Source organism: Brachyhypopomus gauderio, unplaced genomic scaffold, assembly GCF_052324685.1.
Source record: "Brachyhypopomus gauderio isolate BG-103 unplaced genomic scaffold, BGAUD_0.2 sc92, whole genome shotgun sequence".
Classification (NCBI taxonomy): Eukaryota; Metazoa; Chordata; class Actinopteri; order Gymnotiformes; family Hypopomidae; genus Brachyhypopomus; species Brachyhypopomus gauderio.
In genome coordinates, this window is record NW_027506913.1 from 877,040 (window position 1) to 896,732 (window position 19,693).

Genomic DNA, 19,693 nt, shown 5'->3' on the forward strand with positions numbered 1-19,693 from the left:
AAAGGCAGCCAGGTGCTGTAGTGGCTTGATAAGTGCTTTTATGCATGTGAGAAGCGATCCAGTTATGGGAGACTGCAATGGCCAAGATGCAAGGTAAAGAGACATATGTAGGTGTTGGTGGTATAGTGGTGAGCATAGCTGCCTTCCAAGCAGTTGACCCGGGTTCGATTCCCGGCCAACGCATCTCATTATACATGGATATCTGATGTTATTCACAAAACGTGGTACTTTGCCACTCACGTTTATTGATGGCAACCAAAGCTCATGTTTTACAGATTGCTCCTGCTTTTTACCTTCAGAGATAACTCATGCAATACAGAACGATATAGGAGTCAACACCTTCAAAAACACTGTGCTTTAATATGTTCTGGTTACATTGACACCTTACTCACAGCTGCACAGATGACCGTGACTCTTACATCGTTTTTAAATGAAGTGATACAAAGCGTTGTTATTTCTCAAAATCAGAACGAGGCCAAAGAGACCTGCATGCTGAAGCTGCGGCCCCATTTTCATGTTGCTATAAAGAAGCTTTTGACCCCGACGTGATTTGAACACGTAACCTTCTGATCTGGAGTCAGACGCGCTACCGTTGCGCCACGAGGTCTAATACGTAGAAGTCTAGCTAAAAAAATGGAACAAGGCAGTCAGATGTTTTAGTTCAATAGCTCTTCCAATGTATTTTGATTTTTTTCATTCCCTCTCGTCTGCCTTAAAGTTTCACCAATTCAAGAGGAGAGTAATGGTGAGGGAAGAACGTACCAAAGGGAGGGAATCTTCAGGCAGAATCCCTGAGCTCTCTGCTTTCTTCTCAACCTGAGTAGTCTATGCATGATTCTGTGTTAGTATCTGTCGATTCGGCCCTTGAAAGGCAATACAGCTAAAGGTAACTTTTCTTGTTTATCATGCACCTGAGATGTAACAAAACGGAGGACCTTTCAAGAAAGGCTCTTGAGCAGAGTTACTTCAGAAAGTGAAGTAACGAAAAGAAAAACTTTCTCATGTTACAATAGATTGGTGAGTGTGAAGAATAGCATCAAGTTAAAGACCTGGCAAGATTGGAACGAAGATGAGAAGAAAGTAAATGTGTTTTAGTTTAGTTTCTTATTTTTCCATGAGTATTCAAGTCTTAGTGACTACATAAAGTTTTGATTCTTCAGTTTGCGTTGAAGACAACCATTGATTGGACCTTACGGACTGTCAGCGGAAGTCCATTCCACCACCTTGTGGACTGACAGAGAAGATTCTTGTTGCATGTCTTGTCGGCATCTTGAAGGGATGGTTACTCACAGCTGCACAGATGACCGTGACTCTTACATCGTTTTTAAATGAAGTGATACAAAGCGTTGTTATTTCTCAAAATCAGAACGAGGCCAAAGAGACCTGCATGCTGAAGCTGCGGCCCCATTTTCATGTTGCTTTAAAGAAGCTTTTGACCCCGACGTGATTTGAACACGTAACCTTCTGATCTGGAGTCAGACGCGCTACCGTTGCGCCACGAGGTCTAATACGTAGAAGTCTAGCTAAAAAAATGGAACAAGGCAGTCAGATGTTTTAGTTCAATAGCTCTTCCAATGTATTTTGATTTTTTTCATTCCCTCTCGTCTGCCTTAAAGTTTCACCAATTCAAGAGGAGAGTAATGGTGAGGGAAGAACGTACCAAAGGGAGGGAATCTTCAGGCAGAATCCCTGAGCTCTCTGCTTTCTTCTCAACCTGAGTAGTCTATGCATGATTCTGTGTTAGTATCTGTCGATTCGGCCCTTGAAAGGCAATACAGCTAAAGGTAACTTTTCTTGTTTATCATGCACCTGAGATGTAACAAAACGGAGGACCTTTCAAGAAAGGCTCTTGAGCAGAGTTACTTCAGAAAGTGAAGTAACGAAAAGAAAAACTTTCTCATGTTACAATAGATTGGTGAGTGTGAAGAATAGCATCAAGTTAACACTAGAAGCGCCAAAGCTCCGGTCATTTGACCGCTGTGACGTCTACTAGAAGCGCCGCCTCTGGTCGACCTAATTATACCTAGAAGCGCCGAGCACCGGTCACTTGACCGCAGTAGCACAAAAAATAATAATATCTTTGCACTGGATCCAATTTCAGAACCCTCCTTTCATGACTTTTCCCAGAATTGTCCTTTTAATAAACTAGTATTTTTACATTGTTAAAAGAAACCCTGCACATGCTAGTTTCAATCGATTTCGCTCGTATCTCTGTAATATTGTCGTCGTCGCCTACACTTCAAGACTGTGATTCTCTTTTCTGCCAGCGGGTGTCGCAAAGATTCGTATGTCATTTAATATTTAGTATAACTAAATAAAGATCAATAGTTTTCAAAACTAAATTATTCAAAGTTCAAACTGATTATTGTGTAAAGACAAAACGGAATTCGTCCGTTGAACGAAAGTGAAAGTGTTTCACTTTCCAAAGTCTTAAAATATATACTTTATTTATTAATATTATTTAATATATACTATATATAAGTTTACATCAATGGTTTTCAAACCGTGAGAGCGTCTTGCTTTGCCTAATAAATGCTTTAGTAGTTTGCAGGAATTCTGCGAATGGTAATTAGCCTACTTATCAAGTCAATATCTCAAATAAATGATCTCTCGGGTATAATCCCTCTTCGCCAGGGCTAGCTGTTAGATACATACATTATGTATGGCTGCTTTTGACACACTGGCATTACAAAAGAATTAAGCAGAATGCAAGTTACGTATGTAAATGCATACCTTTGCGAGCGAAACTGAGATGATGGCATGGGCGGTGCTGTTGTGAACACTTTATTCACAATAGCATTCATGAGGCAACGTGAGCTATAAATTCGTCGGGACGCGGCTACACAGTTTGAGTGAAAACTCTGCTTGGGCGATCGAACAGCAACACAGTTTGCTTGAAAGCTCGGTTTTGGCGTTTGAACAGCAACATAGTTTGCGTGACTCCTCGGTTTGGGCGTTTGAACAGCAACACAGTTTGCTTGAAAGCTCGGTTTGGGCGATCGAACAGCAACACAGTTTGCTTGAAAGCTCGGTTTTGGCGTTTGAACAGCAACATAGTTTGCGTGACTCCTCGGTTTGGGCGTTTGAACAGCAACACAGTTTGCTTGAAAGCTCGGTTTGGGTGATTGAACAGCAACACAGTTTGCTTGAAAGCTCGGTTTGGGTGATCGAACAGCAACACAGTTTGCGTGACTCCTCGGTTTGGGCGTTTGAAAGGTTGCATAGTGCATTATAAAAATGGCACAGAGAATCATGTACACCCCAAAGCAAGTGCTGGACATGCTGTGCAATATTGATGAGATGGAATCGGAGGGCGAACAATGTGAGGTGTCGGATGGAGAGGGCGAAAGTGAAATGGATCTGAATCTTGAATCTGATTCAGAATCGGACTCTGAAACTGAGTGTGGTGGTGACTCATTTCAGGCCAAAGACGGTACGGTGTGGTTTGAAACTGCTGGCAAACCTCGGGGTAGAGCACAAGAGTGCAATATTGTGAGAGAAACCCCAGGGCCTACGTGTTATGCCAAGGGTTAGGGTTAGGGTTAGGGTTAACCCTAACCCTGCACCTAAGCTGTGTTTTGAATGTTGAGTTGTGTGAAGCTGACACACAAATCAAAACAAAGGGAACTTAATTTGAGGTGGTGAACGAAACTTATGCAATATACGCTAAAGAGAGACGGGATGCACCCGTTGTTGGCCTGTAGCTGTGTTCTACAACCTCCAAAACCTGGCTGTAATTAATAAATATTGTTCAAACAGTGCATGAACATTAACCACAGCGGTGGAAGTTTATTCTCAAGTTCACAATTCACTACATAAATGGAACTTAATTTGAGGTGGTGAACGAAACTTATGCAATATACGCTAAAGAGAGACGGGATGCACCCGTTGTTGGCCTGTAGCTGTGTTCTACAACCTCCAAAACCTGGCTGTAATTAATAAATATTGTTCAAACAGTGCATGAACATTAACCACAGCGGTGGAGGTTTATTCTCAAGTTCACAATTCACTACATAAATGGAACTTAATTTGAGGTGGTGAACGAAACTTATGCAATATACGCTAAAGAGAGACGGGATGCACCCGTTGTTGGCCTGTAGCTGTGTTCTACAACCTCCAAAACCTGGCTGTAATTAATAAATATTGTTCAAACAGTGCATGAACATTAACCACAGCGGCGGAGGTTTATTCTCAAGTTCACAATTCACTACATAAATGGAACTTAATTTGAGGTGGGGAACGAAACTTATGCAATATACGATACATGTAAATCACCGAATGGTGATAACGCTCGGTGATAACACGGTCGTTAGGACGTGGGATCACACATCGGCTATTCACCGATCAAACACCTCATTTGAAACGGCAACACAATACGGCAAGATAAAAAAGTGAACATTAGAGAGGACAGAGGCAACTATATTCGTGAAGCCATCCGTATCATTTTAATAATTTTGCGTTTTGTTACGCAAAGGTACATAGCCTACCTTTTATAATGATATTTTTGTAATTATTTTGCCTATTTATGCTTTTTGTTCTTTGTCTAACACAAAACATTATAGACATTTATTTGTAGATTTGTTATGTTCACCATATCCTACAATTCACTAACATACACAACTTTTAGACATTAAAACTTGAAATGGCGTAACATTGAGTATACAAACAAACTTGCTTTAGCTCGGTCTACGGGCTTCACTTTGCTACTCTGAGTATCGAACAAGCTTTTTGTGGATGTGGGGGTGGAAGGCTGCAGCGCAGTCTGTAGCATTAGCAAGACAAAAGACGTGAACGCTTCACAGTGGGGGTGCGGGCCAGTGGGTTAGTGGTGTGGCGAACGTACATGATAATATAGTGACATATATGCCAACAGAATAACACACAGACAAATAAGCAAACTATTACACTAACCAAGCAAACTATTACACTAACCAAGAAACAAAACTGAAACTATATTTTGCATTTACGTTTTCGCACAAACCAGGAAATGCAATATGAAACTAAACAAAACTGACAATGGGAAAGCTACTGAGAACAAGGTCACAAGGCACTGATTCTAAAAGGTTTAGTCACATTAATTTGTTAACATATTGACGTTACGTGCAAATGTCACCATTACGAATATTTTGTTTGGGCGGCTCATTCTTCCTTTTGTGCAAAACGCCATCTAGCGTTAATTATGTGTCAGTACCAGCTTCCCTGTGTAAAGACTCAGCGGTCTTTTGACCGCCCGAGGCGCGCTTTAAGTAGGTGAAAACAACACGGCGCTAGTATGAGGTGGTGAAATCGGTCAGATGACCGGCCCTCCGCGCTTCTAGGTATAAGTATGTAAATGAGGCGCGGCGCTTCTAGTGTTAAAGACCTGGCAAGATTGGAACGAAGATGAGAAGAAAGTAAATGTGTTTTAGTTTAGTTTCTTATTTTTCCATGAGTATTCAAGTCTTAGTGACTACATAAAGTTTTGATTCTTCAGTTTGCGTTGAAGACAACCATTGATTGGACCTTACGGACTGTCAGCGGAAGTCCATTCCACCACCTTGTGGACTGACAGAGAAGATTCTTGTTGCATGTCTTGTCGGCATCTTGAAGGGATGGTGGCACGAATAAAGCAATAATAGAGGCTTAAAGGCAGCCAGGTGCTGTAGTGGCTTGATAAGTGCTTTTATGCATGTGAGAAGCGATCCAGTTATGGGAGACTGCAATGGCCAAGATGCAAGGTAAAGAGACATATGTAGGCGTTGGTGGTATAGTGGTGAGCGTAGCTGCCTTCCAAGCAGTTGACCCGGGTTCGATTCCCGGCCAACGCATCTCATTATACATGGATACCTGATATTATTCACAAAACGTGGTACTTTGCCACTCACGTTTATTGATGGCAACCAAAGCTCATGTTTTACAGATTGCTCCTGCTTTTTACCTTCAGAGATAACTCATGCAATACAGAACGATATAGGAGTCAACACCTTCAAAAACACTGTGCTTTAATATGTTCTGGTTACATTGACACCTTACTCACAGCTGCACAGATGACCGTGACTCTTACATCGTTTTTAAATGAAGTGATACAAAGCGTTGTTATTTCTCAAAATCAGAATGAGGCCAAAGAGACCTGCATGCTGAAGCTGCGGCCCCATTTTCATGTTGCTATAAAGAAGCTTTTGACCCCGACGTGATTTGAACACGTAACCTTCTGATCTGGAGTCAGACGCGCTACCGTTGCGCCACGAGGTCTAATACGTAGAAGTCTAGCTAAAAAAATGGAATAAGGCAGTCAGATGTTTTAGTTCAATAGCTCTTCCAATGTATTTTGATTTTTTTCATTCCCTCTCGTCTGCCTTAAAGTTTCACCAATTCAAGAGGAGAGTAATGGTGAGGGAAAAACGTACCAAAGGGAGGGAATCTTCAGGCAGAATCCCTGAGCTCTCTGCTTTCTTCTCAACCTGAGTAGTCTATGCATGATTCTGTGTTAGTATCTGTCGATTCGGCCCTTGAAAGGCAATACAGCTAAAGGTAACGTTTCTTGTTTATCATGCACCTGAGATGTAACAAAACGGAGGACCTTTCAAGAAAGGCTCTTGAGCAGAGTTACTTCAGAAAGTGAAGTAACGAAAAGAAAAACATTCTCATGTTACAATAGATTGGTGAGTGTGAAGAATAGCATCAAGTTAAAGACCTGGCAAGATTGGAACGAAGATGAGAAGAAAGTAAATGTGTTTTAGTTTAGTTTCTTATTTTTCCATGAGTATTCAAGTCTTAGTGACTACATAAAGTTTTGATTCTTCAGTTTGCGTTGAAGACAACCATTGATTGGACCTTACGGACTGTCAGCGGAAGTCCATTCCACCACCTTGTGGACTGACAGAGAAGATTCTTGTTGCATGTCTTGTCGGCATCTTGAAGGGATGGTGGCACGAATAAAGCAATAATAGAGGCTTAAAGGCAGCCAGGTGCTGTAGTGGCTTGATAAGTGCTTTTATGCATGTGAGAAGCGATCCAGTTATGGGAGACTGCAATGGCCAAGATGCAAGGTAAAGAGACATATGTAGGTGTTGGTGGTATAGTGGTGAGCATAGCTGCCTTCCAAGCAGTTGACCCGGGTTCGATTCCCGGCCAACGCATCTCATTATACATGGATACCTGATGTTATTCACAAAACGTGGTACTTTGCCACTCACGTTTATTGATGGCAACCAAAGCTCATGTTTTACAGATTGCTCCTGCTTTTTACCTTCAGAGATAACTCATGCAATACAGAACGATATAGGAGTCAACACCTTCAAAAACACTGTGCTTTAATATGTTCTGGTTACATTGACACCTTACTCACAGCTGCACAGATGACCGTGACTCTTACATCGTTTTTAAATGAAGTGATACAAAGCGTTGTTATTTCTCAAAATCAGAACGAGGCCAAAGAGACCTGCATGCTGAAGCTGCGGCCCCATTTTCATGTTGCTATAAAGAAGCTTTTGACCCCGACGTGATTTGAACACGTAACCTTCTGATCTGGAGTCAGACGCGCTACCGTTGCGCCACGAGGTCTAATACGTAGAAGTCTAGCTAAAAAAATGGAACAAGGCAGTCAGATGTTTTAGTTCAATAGCTCTTCCAATGTATTTTGATTTTTTTCATTCCCTCTCGTCTGCCTTAAAGTTTCACCAATTCAAGAGGAGAGTAATGGTGAGGGAAGAACGTACCAAAGGGAGGGAATCTTCAGGCAGAATCCCTGAGCTCTCTGCTTTCTTCTCAACCTGAGTAGTCTATGCATGATTCTGTGTTAGTATCTGTCGATTCGGCCCTTGAAAGGCAATACAGCTAAAGGTAACTTTTCTTGTTTATCATGCACCTGAGATGTAACAAAACGGAGGACCTTTCAAGAAAGGCTCTTGAGCAGAGTTACTTCAGAAAGTGAAGTAACGAAAAGAAAAACTTTCTCATGTTACAATAGATTGGTGAGTGTGAAGAATAGCATCAAGTTAAAGACCTGGCAAGATTGGAACGAAGATGAGAAGAAAGTAAATGTGTTTTAGTTTAGTTTCTTATTTTTCCATGAGTATTCAAGTCTTAGTGACTACATAAAGTTTTGATTCTTCAGTTTGCGTTGAAGACAACCATTGATTGGACCTTACGGACTGTCAGCGGAAGTCCATTCCACCACCTTGTGGACTGACAGAGAAGATTCTTGTTGCATGTCTTGTCGGCATCTTGAAGGGATGGTGGCACGAATAAAGCAATAATAGAGGCTTAAAGGCAGCCAGGTGCTGTAGTGGCTTGATAAGTGCTTTTATGCATGTGAGAAGCGATCCAGTTATGGGAGACTGCAATGGCCAAGATGCAAGGTAAAGAGACATATGTAGGTGTTGGTGGTATAGTGGTGAGCATAGCTGCCTTCCAAGCAGTTGACCCGGGTTCGATTCCCGGCCAACGCATCTCATTATACATGGATACCTGATGTTATTCACAAAACGTGGTACTTTGCCACTCACGTTTATTGATGGCAACCAAAGCTCATGTTTTACAGATTGCTCCTGCTTTTTACCTTCAGAGATAACTCATGCAATACAGAACGATATAGGAGTCAACACCTTCAAAAACACTGTGCTTTAATATGTTCTGGTTACATTGACACCTTACTCACAGCTGCACAGATGACCGTGACTCTTACATCGTTTTTAAATGAAGTGATACAAAGCGTTGTTATTTCTCAAAATCAGAACGAGGCCAAAGAGACCTGCATGCTGAAGCTGCGGCCCCATTTTCATGTTGCTATAAAGAAGCTTTTGACCCCGACGTGATTTGAACACGTAACCTTCTGATCTGGAGTCAGACGCGCTACCGTTGCGCCACGAGGTCTAATACGTAGAAGTCTAGCTAAAAAAATGGAACAAGGCAGTCAGATGTTTTAGTTCAATAGCTCTTCCAATGTATTTTGATTTTTTTCATTCCCTCTCGTCTGCCTTAAAGTTTCACCAATTCAAGAGGAGAGTAATGGTGAGGGAAGAACGTACCAAAGGGAGGGAATCTTCAGGCAGAATCCCTGAGCTCTCTGCTTTCTTCTCAACCTGAGTAGTCTATGCATGATTCTGTGTTAGTATCTGTCGATTCGGCCCTTGAAAGGCAATACAGCTAAAGGTAACTTTTCTTGTTTATCATGCACCTGAGATGTAACAAAACGGAGGACCTTTCAAGAAAGGCTCTTGAGCAGAGTTACTTCAGAAAGTGAAGTAACGAAAAGAAAAACTTTCTCATGTTACAATAGATTGGTGAGTGTGAAGAATAGCATCAAGTTAAAGACCTGGCAAGATTGGAACGAAGATGAGAAGAAAGTAAATGTGTTTTAGTTTAGTTTCTTATTTTTCCATGAGTATTCAAGTCTTAGTGACTACATAAAGTTTTGATTCTTCAGTTTGCGTTGAAGACAACCATTGATTGGACCTTACGGACTGTCAGCGGAAGTCCATTCCACCACCTTGTGGACTGACAGAGAAGATTCTTGTTGCATGTCTTGTCGGCATCTTGAAGGGATGGTGGCACGAATAAAGCAATAATAGAGGCTTAAAGGCAGCCAGGTGCTGTAGTGGCTTGATAAGTGCTTTTATGCATGTGAGAAGCGATCCAGTTATGGGAGACTGCAATGGCCAAGATGCAAGGTAAAGAGACATATGTAGGTGTTGGTGGTATAGTGGTGAGCATAGCTGCCTTCCAAGCAGTTGACCCGGGTTCGATTCCCGGCCAACGCATCTCATTATACATGGATACCTGATGTTATTCACAAAACGTGGTACTTTGCCACTCACGTTTATTGATGGCAACCAAAGCTCATGTTTTACAGATTGCTCCTGCTTTTTACCTTCAGAGATAACTCATGCAATACAGAACGATATAGGAGTCAACACCTTCAAAAACACTGTGCTTTAATATGTTCTGGTTACATTGACACCTTACTCACAGCTGCACAGATGACCGTGACTCTTACATCGTTTTTAAATGAAGTGATACAAAGCGTTGTTATTTCTCAAAATCAGAACGAGGCCAAAGAGACCTGCATGCTGAAGCTGCGGCCCCATTTTCATGTTGCTATAAAGAAGCTTTTGACCCCGACGTGATTTGAACACGTAACCTTCTGATCTGGAGTCAGACGCGCTACCGTTGCGCCACGAGGTCTAATACGTAGAAGTCTAGCTAAAAAAATGGAACAAGGCAGTCAGATGTTTTAGTTCAATAGCTCTTCCAATGTATTTTGATTTTTTTCATTCCCTCTCGTCTGCCTTAAAGTTTCACCAATTCAAGAGGAGAGTAATGGTGAGGGAAGAACGTACCAAAGGGAGGGAATCTTCAGGCAGAATCCCTGAGCTCTCTGCTTTCTTCTCAACCTGAGTAGTCTATGCATGATTCTGTGTTAGTATCTGTCGATTCGGCCCTTGAAAGGCAATACAGCTAAAGGTAACTTTTCTTGTTTATCATGCACCTGAGATGTAACAAAACGGAGGACCTTTCAAGAAAGGCTCTTGAGCAGAGTTACTTCAGAAAGTGAAGTAACGAAAAGAAAAACTTTCTCATGTTACAATAGATTGGTGAGTGTGAAGAATAGCATCAAGTTAAAGACCTGGCAAGATTGGAACGAAGATGAGAAGAAAGTAAATGTGTTTTAGTTTAGTTTCTTATTTTTCCATGAGTATTCAAGTCTTAGTGACTACATAAAGTTTTGATTCTTCAGTTTGCGTTGAAGACAACCATTGATTGGACCTTACGGACTGTCAGCGGAAGTCCATTCCACCACCTTGTGGACTGACAGAGAAGATTCTTGTTGCATGTCTTGTCGGCATCTTGAAGGGATGGTGGCACGAATAAAGCAATAATAGAGGCTTAAAGGCAGCCAGGTGCTGTAGTGGCTTGATAAGTGCTTTTATGCATGTGAGAAGCGATCCAGTTATGGGAGACTGCAATGGCCAAGATGCAAGGTAAAGAGACATATGTAGGTGTTGGTGGTATAGTGGTGAGCATAGCTGCCTTCCAAGCAGTTGACCCGGGTTCGATTCCCGGCCAACGCATCTCATTATACATGGATACCTGATGTTATTCACAAAACGTGGTACTTTGCCACTCACGTTTATTGATGGCAACCAAAGCTCATGTTTTACAGATTGCTCCTGCTTTTTACCTTCAGAGATAACTCATGCAATACAGAACGATATAGGAGTCAACACCTTCAAAAACACTGTGCTTTAATATGTTCTGGTTACATTGACACCTTACTCACAGCTGCACAGATGACCGTGACTCTTACATCGTTTTTAAATGAAGTGATACAAAGCGTTGTTATTTCTCAAAATCAGAACGAGGCCAAAGAGACCTGCATGCTGAAGCTGCGGCCCCATTTTCATGTTGCTATAAAGAAGCTTTTGACCCCGACGTGATTTGAACACGTAACCTTCTGATCTGGAGTCAGACGCGCTACCGTTGCGCCACGAGGTCTAATACGTAGAAGTCTAGCTAAAAAAATGGAACAAGGCAGTCAGATGTTTTAGTTCAATAGCTCTTCCAATGTATTTTGATTTTTTTCATTCCCTCTCGTCTGCCTTAAAGTTTCACCAATTCAAGAGGAGAGTAATGGTGAGGGAAGAACGTACCAAAGGGAGGGAATCTTCAGGCAGAATCCCTGAGCTCTCTGCTTTCTTCTCAACCTGAGTAGTCTATGCATGATTCTGTGTTAGTATCTGTCGATTCGGCCCTTGAAAGGCAATACAGCTAAAGGTAACTTTTCTTGTTTATCATGCACCTGAGATGTAACAAAACGGAGGACCTTTCAAGAAAGGCTCTTGAGCAGAGTTACTTCAGAAAGTGAAGTAACGAAAAGAAAAACTTTCTCATGTTACAATAGATTGGTGAGTGTGAAGAATAGCATCAAGTTAAAGACCTGGCAAGATTGGAACGAAGATGAGAAGAAAGTAAATGTGTTTTAGTTTAGTTTCTTATTTTTCCATGAGTATTCAAGTCTTAGTGACTACATAAAGTTTTGATTCTTCAGTTTGCGTTGAAGACAACCATTGATTGGACCTTACGGACTGTCAGCGGAAGTCCATTCCACCACCTTGTGGACTGACAGAGAAGATTCTTGTTGCATGTCTTGTCGGCATCTTGAAGGGATGGTGGCACGAATAAAGCAATAATAGAGGCTTAAAGGCAGCCAGGTGCTGTAGTGGCTTGATAAGTGCTTTTATGCATGTGAGAAGCGATCCAGTTATGGGAGACTGCAATGGCCAAGATGCAAGGTAAAGAGACATATGTAGGTGTTGGTGGTATAGTGGTGAGCATAGCTGCCTTCCAAGCAGTTGACCCGGGTTCGATTCCCGGCCAACGCATCTCATTATACATGGATACCTGATGTTATTCACAAAACGTGGTACTTTGCCACTCACGTTTATTGATGGCAACCAAAGCTCATGTTTTACAGATTGCTCCTGCTTTTTACCTTCAGAGATAACTCATGCAATACAGAACGATATAGGAGTCAACACCTTCAAAAACACTGTGCTTTAATATGTTCTGGTTACATTGACACCTTACTCACAGCTGCACAGATGACCGTGACTCTTACATCGTTTTTAAATGAAGTGATACAAAGCGTTGTTATTTCTCAAAATCAGAACGAGGCCAAAGAGACCTGCATGCTGAAGCTGCGGCCCCATTTTCATGTTGCTTTAAAGAAGCTTTTGACCCCGACGTGATTTGAACACGTAACCTTCTGATCTGGAGTCAGACGCGCTACCGTTGCGCCACGAGGTCTAATACGTAGAAGTCTAGCTAAAAAAATGGAACAAGGCAGTCAGATGTTTTAGTTCAATAGCTCTTCCAATGTATTTTGATTTTTTTCATTCCCTCTCGTCTGCCTTAAAGTTTCACCAATTCAAGAGGAGAGTAATGGTGAGGGAAGAACGTACCAAAGGGAGGGAATCTTCAGGCAGAATCCCTGAGCTCTCTGCTTTCTTCTCAACCTGAGTAGTCTATGCATGATTCTGTGTTAGTATCTGTCGATTCGGCCCTTGAAAGGCAATACAGCTAAAGGTAACTTTTCTTGTTTATCATGCACCTGAGATGTAACAAAACGGAGGACCTTTCAAGAAAGGCTCTTGAGCAGAGTTACTTCAGAAAGTGAAGTAACGAAAAGAAAAACTTTCTCATGTTACAATAGATTGGTGAGTGTGAAGAATAGCATCAAGTTAAAGACCTGGCAAGATTGGAACGAAGATGAGAAGAAAGTAAATGTGTTTTAGTTTAGTTTCTTATTTTTCCATGAGTATTCAAGTCTTAGTGACTACATAAAGTTTTGATTCTTCAGTTTGCGTTGAAGACAACCATTGATTGGACCTTACGGACTGTCAGCGGAAGTCCATTCCACCACCTTGTGGACTGACAGAGAAGATTCTTGTTGCATGTCTTGTCGGCATCTTGAAGGGATGGTGGCACGAATAAAGCAATAATAGAGGCTTAAAGGCAGCCAGGTGCTGTAGTGGCTTGATAAGTGCTTTTATGCATGTGAGAAGCGATCCAGTTATGGGAGACTGCAATGGCCAAGATGCAAGGTAAAGAGACATATGTAGGTGTTGGTGGTATAGTGGTGAGCATAGCTGCCTTCCAAGCAGTTGACCCGGGTTCGATTCCCGGCCAACGCATCTCATTATACATGGATACCTGATGTTATTCACAAAACGTGGTACTTTGCCACTCACGTTTATTGATGGCAACCAAAGCTCATGTTTTACAGATTGCTCCTGCTTTTTACCTTCAGAGATAACTCATGCAATACAGAACGATATAGGAGTCAACACCTTCAAAAACACTGTGCTTTAATATGTTCTGGTTACATTGACACCTTACTCACAGCTGCACAGATGACCGTGACTCTTACATCGTTTTTAAATGAAGTGATACAAAGCGTTGTTATTTCTCAAAATCAGAACGAGGCCAAAGAGACCTGCATGCTGAAGCTGCGGCCCCATTTTCATGTTGCTATAAAGAAGCTTTTGACCCCGACGTGATTTGAACACGTAACCTTCTGATCTGGAGTCAGACGCGCTACCGTTGCGCCACGAGGTCTAATACGTAGAAGTCTAGCTAAAAAAATGGAACAAGGCAGTCAGATGTTTTAGTTCAATAGCTCTTCCAATGTATTTTGATTTTTTTCATTCCCTCTCGTCTGCCTTAAAGTTTCACCAATTCAAGAGGAGAGTAATGGTGAGGGAAGAACGTACCAAAGGGAGGGAATCTTCAGGCAGAATCCCTGAGCTCTCTGCTTTCTTCTCAACCTGAGTAGTCTATGCATGATTCTGTGTTAGTATCTGTCGATTCGGCCCTTGAAAGGCAATACAGCTAAAGGTAACTTTTCTTGTTTATCATGCACCTGAGATGTAACAAAACGGAGGACCTTTCAAGAAAGGCTCTTGAGCAGAGTTACTTCAGAAAGTGAAGTAACGAAAAGAAAAACTTTCTCATGTTACAATAGATTGGTGAGTGTGAAGAATAGCATCAAGTTAAAGACCTGGCAAGATTGGAACGAAGATGAGAAGAAAGTAAATGTGTTTTAGTTTAGTTTCTTATTTTTCCATGAGTATTCAAGTCTTAGTGACTACATAAAGTTTTGATTCTTCAGTTTGCGTTGAAGACAACCATTGATTGGACCTTACGGACTGTCAGCGGAAGTCCATTCCACCACCTTGTGGACTGACAGAGAAGATTCTTGTTGCATGTCTTGTCGGCATCTTGAAGGGATGGTGGCACGAATAAAGCAATAATAGAGGCTTAAAGGCAGCCAGGTGCTGTAGTGGCTTGATAAGTGCTTTTATGCATGTGAGAAGCGATCCAGTTATGGGAGACTGCAATGGCCAAGATGCAAGGTAAAGAGACATATGTAGGTGTTGGTGGTATAGTGGTGAGCATAGCTGCCTTCCAAGCAGTTGACCCGGGTTCGATTCCCGGCCAACGCATCTCATTATACATGGATACCTGATGTTATTCACAAAACGTGGTACTTTGCCACTCACGTTTATTGATGGCAACCAAAGCTCATGTTTTACAGATTGCTCCTGCTTTTTACCTTCAGAGATAACTCATGCAATACAGAACGATATAGGAGTCAACACCTTCAAAAACACTGTGCTTTAATATGTTCTGGTTACATTGACACCTTACTCACAGCTGCACAGATGACCGTGACTCTTACATCGTTTTTAAATGAAGTGATACAAAGCGTTGTTATTTCTCAAAATCAGAACGAGGCCAAAGAGACCTGCGGCCCCATTTTCATGTTGCTTTAAAGAAGCTTTTGACCCCGACGTGATTTGAACACGTAACCTTCTGATCTGGAGTCAGACGCGCTACCGTTGCGCCACGAGGTCTAATACGTAGAAGTCTAGCTAAAAAAATGGAACAAGGCAGTCAGATGTTTTAGTTCAATAGCTCTTCCAATGTATTTTGATTTTTTTCATTCCCTCTCGTCTGCCTTAAAGTTTCACCAATTCAAGAGGAGAGTAATGGTGAGGGAAAAACGTACCAAAGGGAGGGAATCTTCAGGCAGAATCCCTGAGCTCTCTGCTTTCTTCTCAACCTGAGTAGTCTATGCATGATTCTGTGTTAGTATCTGTCGATTCGGCCCTTGAAAGGCAATACAGCTAAAGGTAACGTTTCTTGTTTATCATGCACCTGAGATGTAACAAAACGGAGGACCTTTCAAGAAAGGCTCTTGAGCAGAGTTACTTCAGAAAGTGAAGTAACGAAAAGAAAAACTTTCTCATGTTACAATAGATTGGTGAGTGTGAAGAATAGCATCAAGTTAAAGACCTGGCAAGATTGGAACGAAGATGAGAAGAAAGTAAATGTGTTTTAGTTTAGTTTCTTATTTTTCCATGAGTATTCAAGTCTTAGTGACTACATAAAGTTTTGATTCTTCAGTTTGCGTTGAAGACAACCATTGATTGGACCTTACGGACTGTCAGCGGAAGTCCATTCCACCACCTTGTGGACTGACAGAGAAGATTCTTGTTGCATGTCTTGTCGGCATCTTGAAGGGATGGTGGCACGAATAAAGCAATAATAGAGGCTTAAAGGCAGCCAGGTGCTGTAGTGGCTTGATAAGTGCTTTTATGCATGTGAGAAGCGATCCAGTTATGGGAGACTGCAATGGCCAAGATGCAAGGTAAAGAGACATATGTAGGTGTTGGTGGTATAGTGGTGAGCATAGCTGCCTTCCAAGCAGTTGACCCGGGTTCGATTCCCGGCCAACGCATCTCATTATACATGGATACCTGATGTTATTCACAAAACGTGGTACTTTGCCACTCACGTTTATTGATGGCAACCAAAGCTCATGTTTTACAGATTGCTCCTGCTTTTTACCTTCAGAGATAACTCATGCAATACAGAACGATATAGGAGTCAACACCTTCAAAAACACTGTGCTTTAATATGTTCTGGTTACATTGACACCTTACTCACAGCTGCACAGATGACCGTGACTCTTACATCGTTTTTAAATGAAGTGATACAAAGCGTTGTTATTTCTCAAAATCAGAACGAGGCCAAAGAGACCTGCATGCTGAAGCTGCGGCCCCATTTTCATGTTGCTATAAAGAAGCTTTTGACCCCGACGTGATTTGAACACGTAACCTTCTGATCTGGAGTCAGACGCGCTACCGTTGCGCCACGAGGTCTAATACGTAGAAGTCTAGCTAAAAAAATGGAACAAGGCAGTCAGATGTTTTAGTTCAATAGCTCTTCCAATGTATTTTGATTTTTTTCATTCCCTCTCGTCTGCCTTAAAGTTTCACCAATTCAAGAGGAGAGTAATGGTGAGGGAAGAACGTACCAAAGGGAGGGAATCTTCAGGCAGAATCCCTGAGCTCTCTGCTTTCTTCTCAACCTGAGTAGTCTATGCATGATTCTGTGTTAGTATCTGTCGATTCGGCCCTTGAAAGGCAATACAGCTAAAGGTAACTTTTCTTGTTTATCATGCACCTGAGATGTAACAAAACGGAGGACCTTTCAAGAAAGGCTCTTGAGCAGAGTTACTTCAGAAAGTGAAGTAACGAAAAGAAAAACTTTCTCATGTTACAATAGATTGGTGAGTGTGAAGAATAGCATCAAGTTAAAGACCTGGCAAGATTGGAACGAAGATGAGAAGAAAGTAAATGTGTTTTAGTTTAGTTTCTTATTTTTCCATGAGTATTCAAGTCTTAGTGACTACATAAAGTTTTGATTCTTCAGTTTGCGTTGAAGACAACCATTGATTGGACCTTACGGACTGTCAGCGGAAGTCCATTCCACCACCTTGTGGACTGACAGAGAAGATTCTTGTTGCATGTCTTGTCGGCATCTTGAAGGGATGGTGGCACGAATAAAGCAATAATAGAGGCTTAAAGGCAGCCAGGTGCTGTAGTGGCTTGATAAGTGCTTTTATGCATGTGAGAAGCGATCCAGTTATGGGAGACTGCAATGGCCAAGATGCAAGGTAAAGAGACATATGTAGGTGTTGGTGGTATAGTGGTGAGCATAGCTGCCTTCCAAGCAGTTGACCCGGGTTCGATTCCCGGCCAACGCATCTCATTATACATGGATACCTGATGTTATTCACAAAACGTGGTACTTTGCCACTCACGTTTATTGATGGCAACCAAAGCTCATGTTTTACAGATTGCTCCTGCTTTTTACCTTCAGAGATAACTCATGCAATACAGAACGATATAGGAGTCAACACCTTCAAAAACACTGTGCTTTAATATGTTCTGGTTACATTGACACCTTACTCACAGCTGCACAGATGACCGTGACTCTTACATCGTTTTTAAATGAAGTGATACAAAGCGTTGTTATTTCTCAAAATCAGAACGAGGCCAAAGAGACCTGCATGCTGAAGCTGCGGCCCCATTTTCATGTTGCTTTAAAGAAGCTTTTGACCCCGACGTGATTTGAACACGTAACCTTCTGATCTGGAGTCAGACGCGCTACCGTTGCGCCACGAGGTCTAATACGTAGAAGTCTAGCTAAAAAAATGGAACAAGGCAGTCAGATGTTTTAGTTCAATAGCTCTTCCAATGTATTTTGATTTTTTTCATTCCCTCTCGTCTGCCTTAAAGTTTCACCAATTCAAGAGGAGAGTAATGGTGAGGGAAAAACGTACCAAAGGGAGGGAATCTTCAGGCAGAATCCCTGAGCTCTCTGCTTTCTTCTCAACCTGAGTAGTCTATGCATGATTCTGTGTTAGTATCTGTCGATTCGGCCCTTGAAAGGCAATACAGCTAAAGGTAACGTTTCTTGTTTATCATGCACCTGAGATGTAACAAAACGGAGGACCTTTCAAGAAAGGCTCTTGAGCAGAGTTACTTCAGAAAGTGAAGTAACGAAAAGAAAAACATTCTCATGTTACAATAGATTGGTGAGTGTGAAGAATAGCATCAAGTTAAAGACCTGGCAAGATTGGAACGAAGATGAGAAGAAAGTAAATGTGTTTTAGTTTAGTTTCTTATTTTTCCATGAGTATTCAAGTCTTAGTGACTACATGAAGTTTTGATTCTTCAGTTTGCGTTGAAGACAACCATTGATTGGACCTTACGGACTGTCAGCGGAAGTCCATTCCACCACCTTGTGGACTGACAGAGAAGATTCTTGTTGCATGTCTTGTCGGCATCTTGAAGGGATTGTGGCACGAATAAAGCAATAATAAAGGCTTAAAGGCAGCCAGGTGCTGTAGTGGCTTGATAAGTGCTTTTATGCATGTGAGAAGCGATCCAGTTATGGGAGACTGCAATGGCCAAGATGCAAGGTAAAGAGACATATGTAGGCGTTGGTGGTATAGTGGTGAACATAGCTGCCTTCCAAGCAGTTGACCCGGGTTAGATTCCCGGCCAACGCATCTCATTATACATGGATACCTGATGTTATTCACAAAACGTGGTACTTTGCCACTCACGTTTATTGATGGCAACCAAAGCTCATATTTTACAGATTGCTCCTGCTTTTTACCTTCAGAGATAACTCATGCAATACAGAACGATATAGGAGTCAACACCTTCAAAAACACTGTGCTTTAATATGTTCTGGTTACATTGACACCTTACTCACAGCTGCACAGATGACCGTGACTCTTACATCGTTTTTAAATGAAGTGATACAAAGCGTTGTTATTTCTCAAAATCAGAACGAGGCCAAAGAGACCTGCATGCTGAAGCTGCGGCCCCATTTTCATGTTGCTATAAAGAAGCTTTTGACCCCGACGTGATTTGAACACGTAACCTTCTGATCTGGAGTCAGACGCGCTACCGTTGCGCCACGAGGTCTAATACGTAGAAGTCTAGCTAAAAAAATGGAACAAGGCAGTCAGATGTTTTAGTTCAATAGCTCTTCCAATGTATTTAGATTTTTTTCATTCCCTCTTGTCTGCCTTAAAGTTTCACCAATTCAAGAGGAGAGTAATGGTGAGGGAAGAACGTACCAAAGGGAGGGAATCTTCAGGCAGAATCCCTGAGCTCTCTGCTTTCTTCTCAACCTGAGTAGTCTATGCATGATTCTGTGTTAGTATCTGTCGATTCGGCCCTTGAAAGGCAATACAGCTAAAGGTAACGTTTCTTGTTTATCATGCACCTGAGATGTAACAAAACGGAGGACCTTTCAAGAAAGGCTCTTGAGCAGAGTTACTTCAGAA

General features: G+C 41.8%; 25 non-coding genes across 25 annotated transcripts; 12 read left to right on the forward strand and 13 right to left on the reverse strand.

Annotated features, from left to right (window-relative positions):
• Positions 1-111: 111 nt before the first annotated feature.
• On the forward strand, positions 112-183 carry trnag-ucc (transfer RNA glycine (anticodon UCC)). Its single transcript has one exon. It is a non-coding gene; the product is annotated as a tRNA-Gly (tRNA).
• A 352-nt stretch (positions 184-535) lies between these two features.
• On the reverse strand, positions 536-607 carry trnaw-cca (transfer RNA tryptophan (anticodon CCA)). The gene has a single exon. It is a non-coding gene; the product is annotated as a tRNA-Trp (tRNA).
• Positions 608-1,433: 826 nt separating this feature from the next.
• Positions 1,434-1,505, reverse strand: trnaw-cca (transfer RNA tryptophan (anticodon CCA)). Its single transcript has one exon. It is a non-coding gene; the product is annotated as a tRNA-Trp (tRNA).
• Positions 1,506-5,735: 4,230 nt separating this feature from the next.
• Positions 5,736-5,807, forward strand: trnag-ucc (transfer RNA glycine (anticodon UCC)). The gene has a single exon. It is a non-coding gene; the product is annotated as a tRNA-Gly (tRNA).
• A 352-nt stretch (positions 5,808-6,159) lies between these two features.
• trnaw-cca (transfer RNA tryptophan (anticodon CCA)) lies at positions 6,160-6,231 on the reverse strand. The gene has a single exon. It is a non-coding gene; the product is annotated as a tRNA-Trp (tRNA).
• An 815-nt stretch (positions 6,232-7,046) lies between these two features.
• trnag-ucc (transfer RNA glycine (anticodon UCC)) lies at positions 7,047-7,118 on the forward strand. The gene has a single exon. It is a non-coding gene; the product is annotated as a tRNA-Gly (tRNA).
• A 352-nt stretch (positions 7,119-7,470) lies between these two features.
• On the reverse strand, positions 7,471-7,542 carry trnaw-cca (transfer RNA tryptophan (anticodon CCA)). The gene has a single exon. It is a non-coding gene; the product is annotated as a tRNA-Trp (tRNA).
• Positions 7,543-8,357: 815 nt separating this feature from the next.
• On the forward strand, positions 8,358-8,429 carry trnag-ucc (transfer RNA glycine (anticodon UCC)). The gene has a single exon. It is a non-coding gene; the product is annotated as a tRNA-Gly (tRNA).
• A 352-nt stretch (positions 8,430-8,781) lies between these two features.
• Positions 8,782-8,853, reverse strand: trnaw-cca (transfer RNA tryptophan (anticodon CCA)). Its single transcript has one exon. It is a non-coding gene; the product is annotated as a tRNA-Trp (tRNA).
• An 815-nt stretch (positions 8,854-9,668) lies between these two features.
• trnag-ucc (transfer RNA glycine (anticodon UCC)) lies at positions 9,669-9,740 on the forward strand. The gene has a single exon. It is a non-coding gene; the product is annotated as a tRNA-Gly (tRNA).
• A 352-nt stretch (positions 9,741-10,092) lies between these two features.
• Positions 10,093-10,164, reverse strand: trnaw-cca (transfer RNA tryptophan (anticodon CCA)). Its single transcript has one exon. It is a non-coding gene; the product is annotated as a tRNA-Trp (tRNA).
• An 815-nt stretch (positions 10,165-10,979) lies between these two features.
• trnag-ucc (transfer RNA glycine (anticodon UCC)) lies at positions 10,980-11,051 on the forward strand. Its single transcript has one exon. It is a non-coding gene; the product is annotated as a tRNA-Gly (tRNA).
• A 352-nt stretch (positions 11,052-11,403) lies between these two features.
• Positions 11,404-11,475, reverse strand: trnaw-cca (transfer RNA tryptophan (anticodon CCA)). Its single transcript has one exon. It is a non-coding gene; the product is annotated as a tRNA-Trp (tRNA).
• Positions 11,476-12,290: 815 nt separating this feature from the next.
• On the forward strand, positions 12,291-12,362 carry trnag-ucc (transfer RNA glycine (anticodon UCC)). Its single transcript has one exon. It is a non-coding gene; the product is annotated as a tRNA-Gly (tRNA).
• A 352-nt stretch (positions 12,363-12,714) lies between these two features.
• Positions 12,715-12,786, reverse strand: trnaw-cca (transfer RNA tryptophan (anticodon CCA)). Its single transcript has one exon. It is a non-coding gene; the product is annotated as a tRNA-Trp (tRNA).
• Positions 12,787-13,601: 815 nt separating this feature from the next.
• On the forward strand, positions 13,602-13,673 carry trnag-ucc (transfer RNA glycine (anticodon UCC)). Its single transcript has one exon. It is a non-coding gene; the product is annotated as a tRNA-Gly (tRNA).
• Positions 13,674-14,025: 352 nt separating this feature from the next.
• On the reverse strand, positions 14,026-14,097 carry trnaw-cca (transfer RNA tryptophan (anticodon CCA)). The gene has a single exon. It is a non-coding gene; the product is annotated as a tRNA-Trp (tRNA).
• Positions 14,098-14,912: 815 nt separating this feature from the next.
• trnag-ucc (transfer RNA glycine (anticodon UCC)) lies at positions 14,913-14,984 on the forward strand. Its single transcript has one exon. It is a non-coding gene; the product is annotated as a tRNA-Gly (tRNA).
• A 339-nt stretch (positions 14,985-15,323) lies between these two features.
• trnaw-cca (transfer RNA tryptophan (anticodon CCA)) lies at positions 15,324-15,395 on the reverse strand. Its single transcript has one exon. It is a non-coding gene; the product is annotated as a tRNA-Trp (tRNA).
• An 815-nt stretch (positions 15,396-16,210) lies between these two features.
• Positions 16,211-16,282, forward strand: trnag-ucc (transfer RNA glycine (anticodon UCC)). Its single transcript has one exon. It is a non-coding gene; the product is annotated as a tRNA-Gly (tRNA).
• A 352-nt stretch (positions 16,283-16,634) lies between these two features.
• Positions 16,635-16,706, reverse strand: trnaw-cca (transfer RNA tryptophan (anticodon CCA)). The gene has a single exon. It is a non-coding gene; the product is annotated as a tRNA-Trp (tRNA).
• An 815-nt stretch (positions 16,707-17,521) lies between these two features.
• trnag-ucc (transfer RNA glycine (anticodon UCC)) lies at positions 17,522-17,593 on the forward strand. The gene has a single exon. It is a non-coding gene; the product is annotated as a tRNA-Gly (tRNA).
• A 352-nt stretch (positions 17,594-17,945) lies between these two features.
• trnaw-cca (transfer RNA tryptophan (anticodon CCA)) lies at positions 17,946-18,017 on the reverse strand. The gene has a single exon. It is a non-coding gene; the product is annotated as a tRNA-Trp (tRNA).
• Positions 18,018-18,832: 815 nt separating this feature from the next.
• trnag-ucc (transfer RNA glycine (anticodon UCC)) lies at positions 18,833-18,904 on the forward strand. Its single transcript has one exon. It is a non-coding gene; the product is annotated as a tRNA-Gly (tRNA).
• A 352-nt stretch (positions 18,905-19,256) lies between these two features.
• Positions 19,257-19,328, reverse strand: trnaw-cca (transfer RNA tryptophan (anticodon CCA)). The gene has a single exon. It is a non-coding gene; the product is annotated as a tRNA-Trp (tRNA).
• Between the last annotated feature and the right edge of the window lie 365 nt (positions 19,329-19,693).